Source organism: Anarhichas minor, unplaced genomic scaffold, assembly GCF_050575085.1.
Source record: "Anarhichas minor isolate MPS153535 unplaced genomic scaffold, ASM5057508v1 ptg000026l, whole genome shotgun sequence".
Taxonomy (NCBI): domain Eukaryota; kingdom Metazoa; phylum Chordata; class Actinopteri; order Perciformes; family Anarhichadidae; genus Anarhichas; species Anarhichas minor.
Window position 1 is genome coordinate 19,066,878 of NW_027466472.1, and position 11,050 is coordinate 19,077,927.

Sequence of the window (11,050 nt, forward strand, 5' to 3'; positions counted from 1 at the left end):
ACCACTTCTCACCTCCCTTGAAGCATCAGTGGAGCTCAGCTGTGATTACAAGCCAGCAACGCAAATGCTCCGTCGACGAACACCACGCGCCTGACCTCCCGTGTTGTGCCAGTTCACTTGGTTCATTTTGCTCACTCACTTGTGTCACTTATCATCTTGTCGAAATGCAACTGGCTCAACAGTGACCCTTAACCCCCCCCCCCACAGAGGTGTTGGGCTGCGGCTTCGTTTCCTGCCTGCAAGTGCAGGAGACAGGTACTGTGGGAAGCAACCCTCGAGTAGCTCATATGCTAATCGCCTCTTTAAACAAAATGAGTCCATCAACCAAATGACCCTCTAACGAAGGCGGGCGCGTTGCATTTTGACGCTTCATTTTCCAAATGAAGATTTGCATTCTAACGGCGTAATGAATTCTCGCCTGACTTTACTGCTGTAAATCACACGGCGACGCGATGAATCACAGAGAATCTGTCTCGGTAATGAGTGCTGAAATGCGGAGAGATTAGGAGAGATATGTGCTAATTGCCTGCTGTGTGTCCTGGATCGTTCTTTCCTCCCCGGGCTCAGCTGTCATATTGTCTGTTTCGCACCTCGTTGAATAAAGGGGAACAGTTCGTGCAAAACGCTTTGCACCATCGGAAGCTATTAAGATATCACTTTAAGGGTTTAGGCCTTCACTATCTTCTGTGCGTGTTTGTTTTTTGATAACCAATTTTAGTGAGATAACTACATCTACTACATCTTGATGTCGAGTTGATAAAATATCAGGTCAGCTACTCAATGATGACTAAGTTCTATTGTCATTTGTAAGGCTGTGAGTTGTGTTGTTGCTATTTGACTGCGCTATGAGGAAAGGAAAGCTGCGGAAAGAGCACAGAGAAGATGTTTTCATGTTTGCTTCATTTGCATAAAAGATGAAAAAAACAAAACAATGGGCCAATGTAAACCATAATCAACCTTTCCCATCATTATGTTGAGGCAGGCTGCAACCTTCTGAAGAGTGAAGCCAATGCAGAAGTGTTGCATTCTCTCTACTGACCAGCAGGGGGCGACTCCTCTGGTTGTAAAAAGAAGTCTGGTTGTATAGAAGTCTATGAGAAAATGACTCTACTTCTCTCTTGATTTATTCCCTCAGTAAACATTGTAAACATGAGTTTATGGTCTCAATCTCTATATTTCAAGTCTTCTTCAATTCAGCATGATGTTCATTTTGTAAATTATGGTCCATTTAGAGTCAAATAGACCATAAAGCAGGGGATGCTTTAAGGTGGGGCTACTGTGATTGACAGGTGACTCCCCTACCAGAGTCACGTCACTTCTCTGCCATCCAAATATAGTCTCTTCCTGGTTGCAAAAAATCCAAGATGGCGATGACCTGAACACCGAACTCGAGGCTTCAAAATGGCAGTCCACAAACCAATGGGTGACGTCACTTCGTCACTTCTTATCCGTGTATACAGTCTATGTGTTGAAGGGCAGTGAAACATTGTGGTAGCGTTGCACAGTTAATTCAGTCTGCATTATTGCCATATTCAACTATAGAAAGCGTTCAAATAAGAAGTAATGCATGTCGCTTTAGTGTTCGTGTTGGATCTTTTGTCTAGTACATTTGTTTGAAAGATGAAACTTTCCAGAGAGGGAGAAACATAAACCTTGAACGAGATAAAGATGGAAAATGAAGCTCTTCCGTCTCCTCGCTTCTTAAATCTGGGGATGTTAGTGTCCCGCGGAGAGAAAGAGCGTGTGGTCAGAGAGATCATCGCCGGGTGTCAGGTGGAGCATATTCTCCTGTAACCTTAGTGTCCCATCAGCTGCGACGCGCTGTCGAGGCCGGAGCGCTCTGATTGATGAATGAACCCGCAGGCAGGTGAGCAGGCGAGACGCCAGGTCGAAACCCGTGAGCCGAATCACACGGAGCTGATTATTATCCATCACGCAGACCGACGGAAATAAAGACCTGTGACACTTGAATCAGCTCGAGGTGAGAGATCTTTTAGATTGGCCCTGAAACTGAAAAGCTGTTGATGCCACTTGTGTGTTGTTGCACAGGTTGTGTGATGTTTTCTGCACTTAACCTCTAGTGTAAAGTACAACTAAGTAGTTAGTGTGCATGTGTGGACCCACGCTGATGACAGTGATAAGCTGTTTCCTGGCACTGGTCAGTCACAATGAAATGACATGAAAACACACCTAAACTACATGTTGTCAAGATCCAACCTGGTCTGGTTGTAGTGGTACAGTGGGGTAAAATAGTTTGATTAGTTTAAAAGAAAAAACTGGGACATAAATATAGACATTGCAGGCGGTGCACAGGGGACGTTTGAGGGGTTGGGCCCTCTAACAATGTGTTGGGCAGAGACTGGGCCCTTTAGTGACATGATCTCACAGCAATACCTGAAATGACCACATGTAACGTGTAAACTGATGTGCCGCCACCATGGAAACAAGTTGACGTTAGGTTTAGGCAAAAATAAAAAAAAATTTAAAGTTAGGTGTAAAATCATCATGGTTGTGCCTGGAAAAAGCATCACAGTAACTTATCTTATCATTTCTTTATTTCTTTGCTATTTTTGTTATATACATATATGCAATGATGATTGCTGGGTATGAATGCTGATGTCAAGTCTCTGTTTGATCATGTGATGAGACAATATAGTTGTGTGTGTGTGTCTGTGTTTTCATAACTTGTAATCATTTTCATAAACACGTCATAATAGCGTCCATTAGTTCCCGTCGTAACTACCATACGCCACTGTGAAAACGGCACGCTACTGCACAGTCCCACCGTCGTCATCGACCCCCTTTCCAGCAACACCTCTGATTAACAGACTGTGCAGTGTCTTCCCAGCCTCCAAAAATGCAGGCGGACTAAAGTAATAGACTAGGCGGTGAACACAGTGGAGCATTTAGCTGCTAAGGAGCCAGATATTTTTCTCCCGACCAAACCAGAGCTAGAAGGAGAAGGAATATGATTCATCAGATGGACAGTAACACGACTTCAAGTGAATGCTAATGTGTCTGCTGGATGTGTAAACAGGAAACTGTTCCCTGACACGTTCACCATAACAATAAGGCGATAATCTGCCAGGCCTTTGAGTCCGTTAGCTTCTTCTGCCCCCAAGGATCATCAGAGGTTAATTAGTTGAAACACTTGTATTAGCAGTATATGTATCCAGCAGCACCTACCCAGATGTAGTGACGTTATACCAGCTTCTACTTTGTCCTCTTGCTGTTGTCAGTTAGAGCACGGCTGTAAAACTCTGTGAGCGAGAACAAAGAGATCCATCCATTCATTTTTAATCTGATCCGTGTAGAAGTGACAGCAGGCTAGGCAGAGTAGCCAAGACTTTCCTTTCCTTTTTCCCCAGTCGATTCCTCCGGCTCCTCATGGGGGTCCCACCCGGGCCAGATGGGGGTCTCCTCCCAGTCAAATATGCCCAAAATACCTTGATATTGGAAAAGTAATGTTGACTGAAGAACTTATTTACCTCTGACATGTATTTTTCCTGCGGCCTGCGGTTTGGCACACAGCCCTCCATACATGATTGAATATATGGATTTCAGGCAGGTAGCCAAGCAAAAAGCAAGGCCTCAGTGCTGATACACACTCTGCAGATCAATTCCATAAAAGAACAAAATAAAGACGTATTCCCCGTCACAGTGGGCTAGGCAAAGGCTGAGAGATGTGAACGCCGACTTTACATAATCGACTGAAGTTTGACACGCGATTGTTGACGCTTCGAAGGTTAAAATGTGCAACAGGTCGGCTGTGTAATGCTGCGTGTTGCGCCTGATTGCATTAGAAGTACAGCTGTTATGCAATACATTGTGATTACTAAAGTATTACATTATGCTATGCGGAGCTGATGATGGAAGGCTACATGTGGGAGTTACCTGCATTCCTGCTAACCTTCTCCTGAACTCGTGGAAAACATGCTGAGCTCTGTGTTCGCTTGACCGTGTGGATTGGCAACAGCCCAAAGGGTTTTATTCAAACTGGAAATCATCACAGCTCTCGCTCGGGGCTTAAACAGGACTAGTTATGTGGGGAAAAGAAGAGAAAAACAAAAACATGGACCAGCACCAATAAGATCCTTCTGGTAGTCCAGAACAGAGCCTGGCGCAGGTCATATATGTGTGGTTTAGAAAAGTCATATACATTATTAATGTCATCGGTGAAGAAGCCAACACATATGTAACTTCGATCAGTAAGTTTGCACTTAGACAGCCAGTGATGGATGTGTCTGTATTATATGTAAATGCTCTTTCATTACCATGCAAGTCTGTAAACAGAAAGCATTTGTTGATCTGCAAACAGTCATTAGTCAGCATGAGGACATTTATTTCAGTCTAGTATAAGAGCAACGTGTTAGCATAATGAATCTGCCTTTAATCCTCTCTGTGCGCTGCTGCAAATTCACCTGCATCCTCTTTGATTTGTTCCAGACTCTGTGAAGTTTCCTTTGCGATCAATAAGGTGCTTGCCACCCTTTAGTTTACAGAACCAGCTTTATTGGCCAAGAATGAGGACACTTACCAGGTCATTGTGCAGACACAGAAATACAGCAAAAATCATGGACAAACATAAACATTTAGATATTATGTTCATGCACTACTATATTGTTTTGTTTATATATATATATATATATATATATATATAATACAGTAGTGCAATGGTGCAAATACTCTGGAATAAATATTGAATGGCTTATGTAACAGGTTTGCATACATGTAGGGGGATATGTACAGTATATGTATGTATACATGTCAGTTTACAGTATATTCAGTATTTATAGCAGCTTAATTTAATAGACATACATATATCTATATATCATACAATAGACAATAGACAGATATTTGACAACAATATATGTACATGTTACAAAAAACAGTGTATATTTTAAACAGTAAAATATGTAGTTTTATTTAATGTCACTAATATATTGTGACCTAAACCTGTAGCACTACTACTGTAGATTTAGTCATTTATTTTGCACTGAGTCCAACAATTAGTCATTTGTCAATTAGTCATTTGCTCTCTTTTATTATTGTATTGAAAGAAAAATGAACGTCTAAAGTGAGTCTGTGAAATGAAAAGAATGCCACAGAGACACGAGAGCTTTTGCGTGCGTATAGCCGTCAGTGTGTGAAGCTCTTGCCTCTGCACATGGGCTCAGTGTTAGACACATGATCAGTCACAGGAGCACAGATTCCTCACATTTGGGTCGCTGTCTGGAGAAAGTGTGCGTACGCTATGCTCTGCATCTGCGAGCAGCCAGCATGACAGAAATACAATTGCAGGAGCAGAGAGGGATTGAGTGATTCAATTCACCAGGCGTGAGGAAAGTAAAGAAAACGTCAATATAGTAAAGCCTCCTGATAGCATCAGCAGCCAGAGTTATCTAAGATACGGTCCCAGCATCCTCTGAAATATTCAAACGTGCACGGTGATTGTTGCAGCATACAAATGCAGTCGCTGACATTTTCTGGTAAACACATTCTCAGCTCTTGCAAACATGTCAAAAGGCTCCAGTCAATCACTTCTGTAGGCAGAGCAATTCCACATGAAGGTCATCATGCAATGGCACTTGTGACGAAATGACTCACAAGTGGATTGACTGAAGGTGTGTGTGTGTGTGTGTGTGTGTGTGTGTGTGTGTGTGTGTGTGTGTGTGTGTGTGTGTGTGTGTGTGTGTGTGTGTGTGTGTGTGTGTGTGTGTGTGTGTGTGTGTGTGACCTCTGGGGCTCAGACTCAGTTATGGGGATATTTTTTTGTTTTGCAAATAATATGCACAATGGTCAATACGTTTCTACTTCAGTAATTCTTTCTCTATCCTCAGTGGGTTCAGTGTAACTAGGTGAAGATATGTTGCCTGCAGGTGGAAAGTACACAATGTTAAGTGTCTCATCGGACTCTTAAGATACACACTTGTTATCTCAGACTTTTATGTTTGTCTTTTGATTTTGCAATCTTCCCACTTTGCATCGCAACCGCCGCACGGCAGTTTCCCTCAGGATACATTTAGTTTTATCTCATCTTATCTTGTACCAACAGCACTCATCTTAAAATCTATAAAAAACACACAGAAAACTGCACAAAAAAAACTACTGAGGGAGAAGCCTTTCGAAAAGAGTTCACAGAAAGGACAGGAAGTGGAAATATTAGACATTGTGTGTTCAACAGATGCACAAGCCCAGTTCTGATAACAAGACCAACTTATTGAGTATGATCACAGATGGGAAAAGATACATCAAAATGTATTTTGATACAAAATACAAAATACCCCTCAAATAAATGTATCAAAATAAAATACAAAATACTGGTGCCAGAAAATGTAACAAAATACAATACATGTATTTTGTATTTAAAATATAGGAAATACATTTTCCGTTTTCTCACAATTTGGTATAGCAGAACATTCAGGTTTGGGCTCTATAATGTAATAATAATATAATATAATTATATATAATGTACACAAAGCTCTGGTGAAGCCCACAAACAGGAAGAACAGTCACAGAATGTCAGTGTAACTAAGCACATCTGTGCTTGTTGATGGTGCTTCTTGAACATCATCTTGCTGAGACATGTTGTCCACCTGGCCAACTGTAGAATGTATGAAATAATAAAACTAAGAATACTTTCATAATATGCCTTTTAAATAAAATAAATTGGATATTTAATGTTTTTTTTAACAAATGGACATCTACTGTCATAGCCTGGCTAACTGTGAACTATATTATCTGCCAGTAATTGATATGGCATTATGACATTCACATTGAGAAGATGCAGCATAACTTGTAATACAGTGCAAGATTAGATGGTCAGACGTCTCTTGATAAGGTTATCATGAACATACAAGCTCCCAATCTCCCTCTTCCTATAGCTAGCTACTCCACTGACAAGTTAACTTGCTAAACACTGGCTATGCACTAGCCTAGACAGCATGCTAGCGTCATTAGCATGTTAGCATCGATCGCTAGCTTGATATTATAACCATCACCATGTACAATAGGCTATGTAGCCAGACCCAGACATCAATTATACATCAAGCTAGTTGACATCTGTCACACTCAGATACAATATTTAACTTGACAGACAATCCGTTGAACTTGAAGATCTGAAGACTGAACTCGTGAACTGTTTTTTGATTCGTGGAGAAAGTATTTTGAGTATTTTAAATACAAAATTACTCCACTCTAACGTATTTTGTTACAGATTACGTTCGATTTTTATCGGCCCTATCAAAAACAAATTACAAAATACTCAAAAGTAATAGAAATACTGCCCATCTCTGAGTATGATGGAATAAGTCCTCGAATTTAAGTCCATGAAACTCCCCCCAAAATGCTCGGGATGCTGCAAACCACGATTCGTCATTCTAGTCGCGCAGCTCATTTGTGTCATTTTGGTCAGAACACACCTGGACCTCTCTGCCTGCACAGCTGAGCCCCCGTGGTTTGTTCTGCTGCTTTTAGTGTTTGGCAGATTATAAAAAGATTATTCTCATAGTAGAAAATAAGAAATACTAAACCAGAAAAAATGCCTTTCTTTTTCTGTCATTGCCATGGGCTGCTGAGCCAGCAGGAGCAGCTCAGAGTGATGCTTGGACTGCCTGAGGAGACCTTCTCTTTCTTGAAGCCGCCGCAGTGTCGAGTACATCTTATCCGCTGGCTTCTACATTTACTTTAAAAAAACAAGCCACGGAGGTTTGTATCTAGAGATCAGAGTGTGAGGGCTGTGTTTCTTTAGACAAGTAAATACCATCATCTGACACACTACCTGAAGTGTAGAAGATGTAGTCTCTGAAGGTTTTCTTCCATTTTTAATGCTTGCTTTAAGTTAGTGGATATGATCTATTTCTATCTTCTTTAGGCATGCAATAGACTTTGAGTCTTGACAGACAAAATGTCCGGTACACAAGCAAACATGTTGTTGTGGCTGTTGTATATAATAGTTTTCTCAGTCCAGTTTAGTGGTAGTGGTGGTACTGTAAATAATTCTTGTCTATGCACTAGGAGAGGAAACTGACATTGAACACTCTTGACTGCCCGTAGGTGTGAAATCTTAGAGTGGAAGTGTTGGACTGTCTGTGTGTGACGGACCAGCCACTTTTCCTGGGTATTCCCTGCCTTTCGCCAATGCATGCTGGGAAAGCCTTAAGCCTTCATGAACTTTAAAGGGAATAAAGTGGTATGGCAATATTGTTGATCTATTATCTATTACCAGCTTTTTAGGACCCCAACTTGCTTGTGATGTGGACTTGGTACTGTTTACCAGCCTGCGACAGTGACATTGGTCTCACCTTGTGAGTGTGCTTGTATGTGTCATCGTGGCAAAAATGTGGTCCTGGAGACACCTACTGTCTACCACAGATGCGGTTTTGAGGACTTTGACAGATGTTTATATTTCTGTCCGTCTGTCTGTGGACAGATTTTATCCCAATCGTGCAAGATGCAGTCACGAAGCTTTACAGGTGTGTAGCTGAGATCAAAATGAAGGCCAAGTTTGAAGATGGGCGTGGGCCGAGTAAGGGCACCAGAAGTAGGGAGGGCAGGGGCCAGGGGTCATTCAGTTTTAAAAACAAGATCCCTACATTTGTCTGCAGAGACATTCATCAGCCAGAAGCTCTGCGCTGCTCAGCAGCTGTCAGGCCGGTGTCAGTGACGACTTTCATGTCATTGCACCAAATCCAGAACAGACTTATTGACTCATTAGATTCTCTTTATAAAAAGTTAGATGAGGCCACAACGGGAACACAGCCACTGTGACTCAATCCACCATCACACACACACACACACACACACACACACACACACTCAGACATGCAGTCACACTCACACGTGCACTTACACACGGCTCATGGTGATGAGCTCTCCGAGGCTGAACTGGTGAAGAAACTGAGCACAGATTGGATATGTGTCACGTGTGATGTACAGTATGTGTGTGTGTGTGTGTAGAAGTGTGCGTTAAAGAGAAAGATCAGAATTAGCTCACAGTGTTCTCTGCACGAAAACCAAACCTGATAAAACTGCTTACGCTGCAATTTACTTCAAAGTTCTTTCTCTAAATTGCTTGAGTAATAATTTACCAAGTTCACTAAGTTTAATTATTGCAGGGTTACAGGGAGGAACTCTTAACTGCTTATGAAGCTGTCTCAATGTAATACTGATAGCATATGACCTACATAAGTAAACCAGACCATCAACCAAATGTATGGATTTCTATACAGTTACTGTTCATGCTTGTCGTCTGTGCCACCGGGTCGGATCCCATGCGAAAACAGACAAAAACATGCAGGTTCGCCAGAAACTCCAACTCATGGAGCCAACGCAGACACCACGCTGCTGGAGACCCATGAGGCCGTATTGATGGGCCCGCTCGAGGGAAAGGGAGGCACGGGAGAACCAGAACCAGGACTGAGCGGGGCAGACTGTCCGACCCCTGCTGCAGTAAAATGAGAGCTTTCCTAAAGGGACTCTGGTGCTCGGAAACACCACCGCCAAAATCAACACAAAAGTTCCTCGTAGTAGCTTTAACTATGGTTATACATTTTTTATTATTACGTATTTATTACTATTTACTGTGGGCAACATACTAGTGCCATACCAGCAGTCATTATAACCATATACAGATAAACCAATCCTGATTTAAATGTTTTACTCATGTTCAAACATCCACAGAACTCCTGTCCTTCAAGCTCCTGAATGAAATATATCTTTTGCACAAACGCTGAGCCAATCCAAACGGTAGCAGTTTGGTATCGCAGTGCAGTTGAATTGTAAATGGTGTGTTTTGTTGAACAGGAACTAAGTTACAAAGTTACAGGTTGTTCCTATCAAAAATATGCCTTCAAATCAACCTGCATGTAAATAATAGTGCTGGGTAATTGGAACCTACAATCAGGCAAATCAGAGTGTATTTTGTTCTTCCGTATACTCTGATTACACAGTACACTACACTATAAAAATTCAACTGTTATATAACTAAGTGAAAAAGGCTGCATTGGTTTACAGTTCACCAAGCACAGAAGTCTCACAGCATCAAAATAATGTGTATCTGGAGCATTTTTCATTTTTGCTGTTTCTTGCATCATACTGTAAATGATTAAAAAGGCTGGAACCGTTTTAGCTGCGGCTTCTAGTTCCTCTGCATACTGGAGACTTTTGGTGTGAAGCCACAGTATGTGGCAGTTATCTCACCGTGTCTGTGCTGTCGTTGATGCTCTATCGGTGTGGTATGATTGTAGATTGAGTGCTTGTGGACCTTCTTCTTGGCCAGGATGAAGTTGAATACGGATATTCCTACACTGAGTTCAAAAGACATTCCTGGTAAAATACAGCTCGTAGAAAAATAACCCCTTACAGCGAGCCACTGTTTTGCAGTGCAGTGGGCTTTGTGTCGTCTCAATAAAAGCTATTTCGTAATTATTGGAGAAAACTACTCGTAATGGAGCCGCAGTATGTCTGACAAGTCTGAAGCTACACAATAACCGAAAGGTCACAACCACGTCTGACTCATGGCTGTTTAATTAAAATATGGACGTGGTGTCCGTGACGTCACGTGTTGGTTTCTGAGGAGCCAAAGTGAAGTGGGTGACTCCGGCCGTCGCCATTTGGGGGCTTTTTTGGAACCAGATGTGACCTTATTTGGACAAGACGGTGGAGCTTGGTTCCATAATTTGCGTTGATAACTGTGATTTTAATTGGGATGCTAATTTTGACCAGCCAGACACTGATACCTGCTGATTAGTGCTGTAACGTGATACAAATAAAGTAGTACTAGAATTTAACTCGCAGTAAAAAAACTGGAACACAGTTCTATCAATCAATCAATTTATTGATCATATGAAATCGTACAAGGTACTGCTCCAGTGAAATGCAATCCGGTTAGCTCCTTCAATTTGTGCATTCGGCACCCGCCTGACACTCTAAGCCACTTAATAATGCATACTGATGAGCCTTAATATCATTAGAACAGGAGTTAGCAATAGAGACCACAACACGTTTTTTGGACCAGACTGTCAACATGTTTATTTCCGCTGTAAAGCAT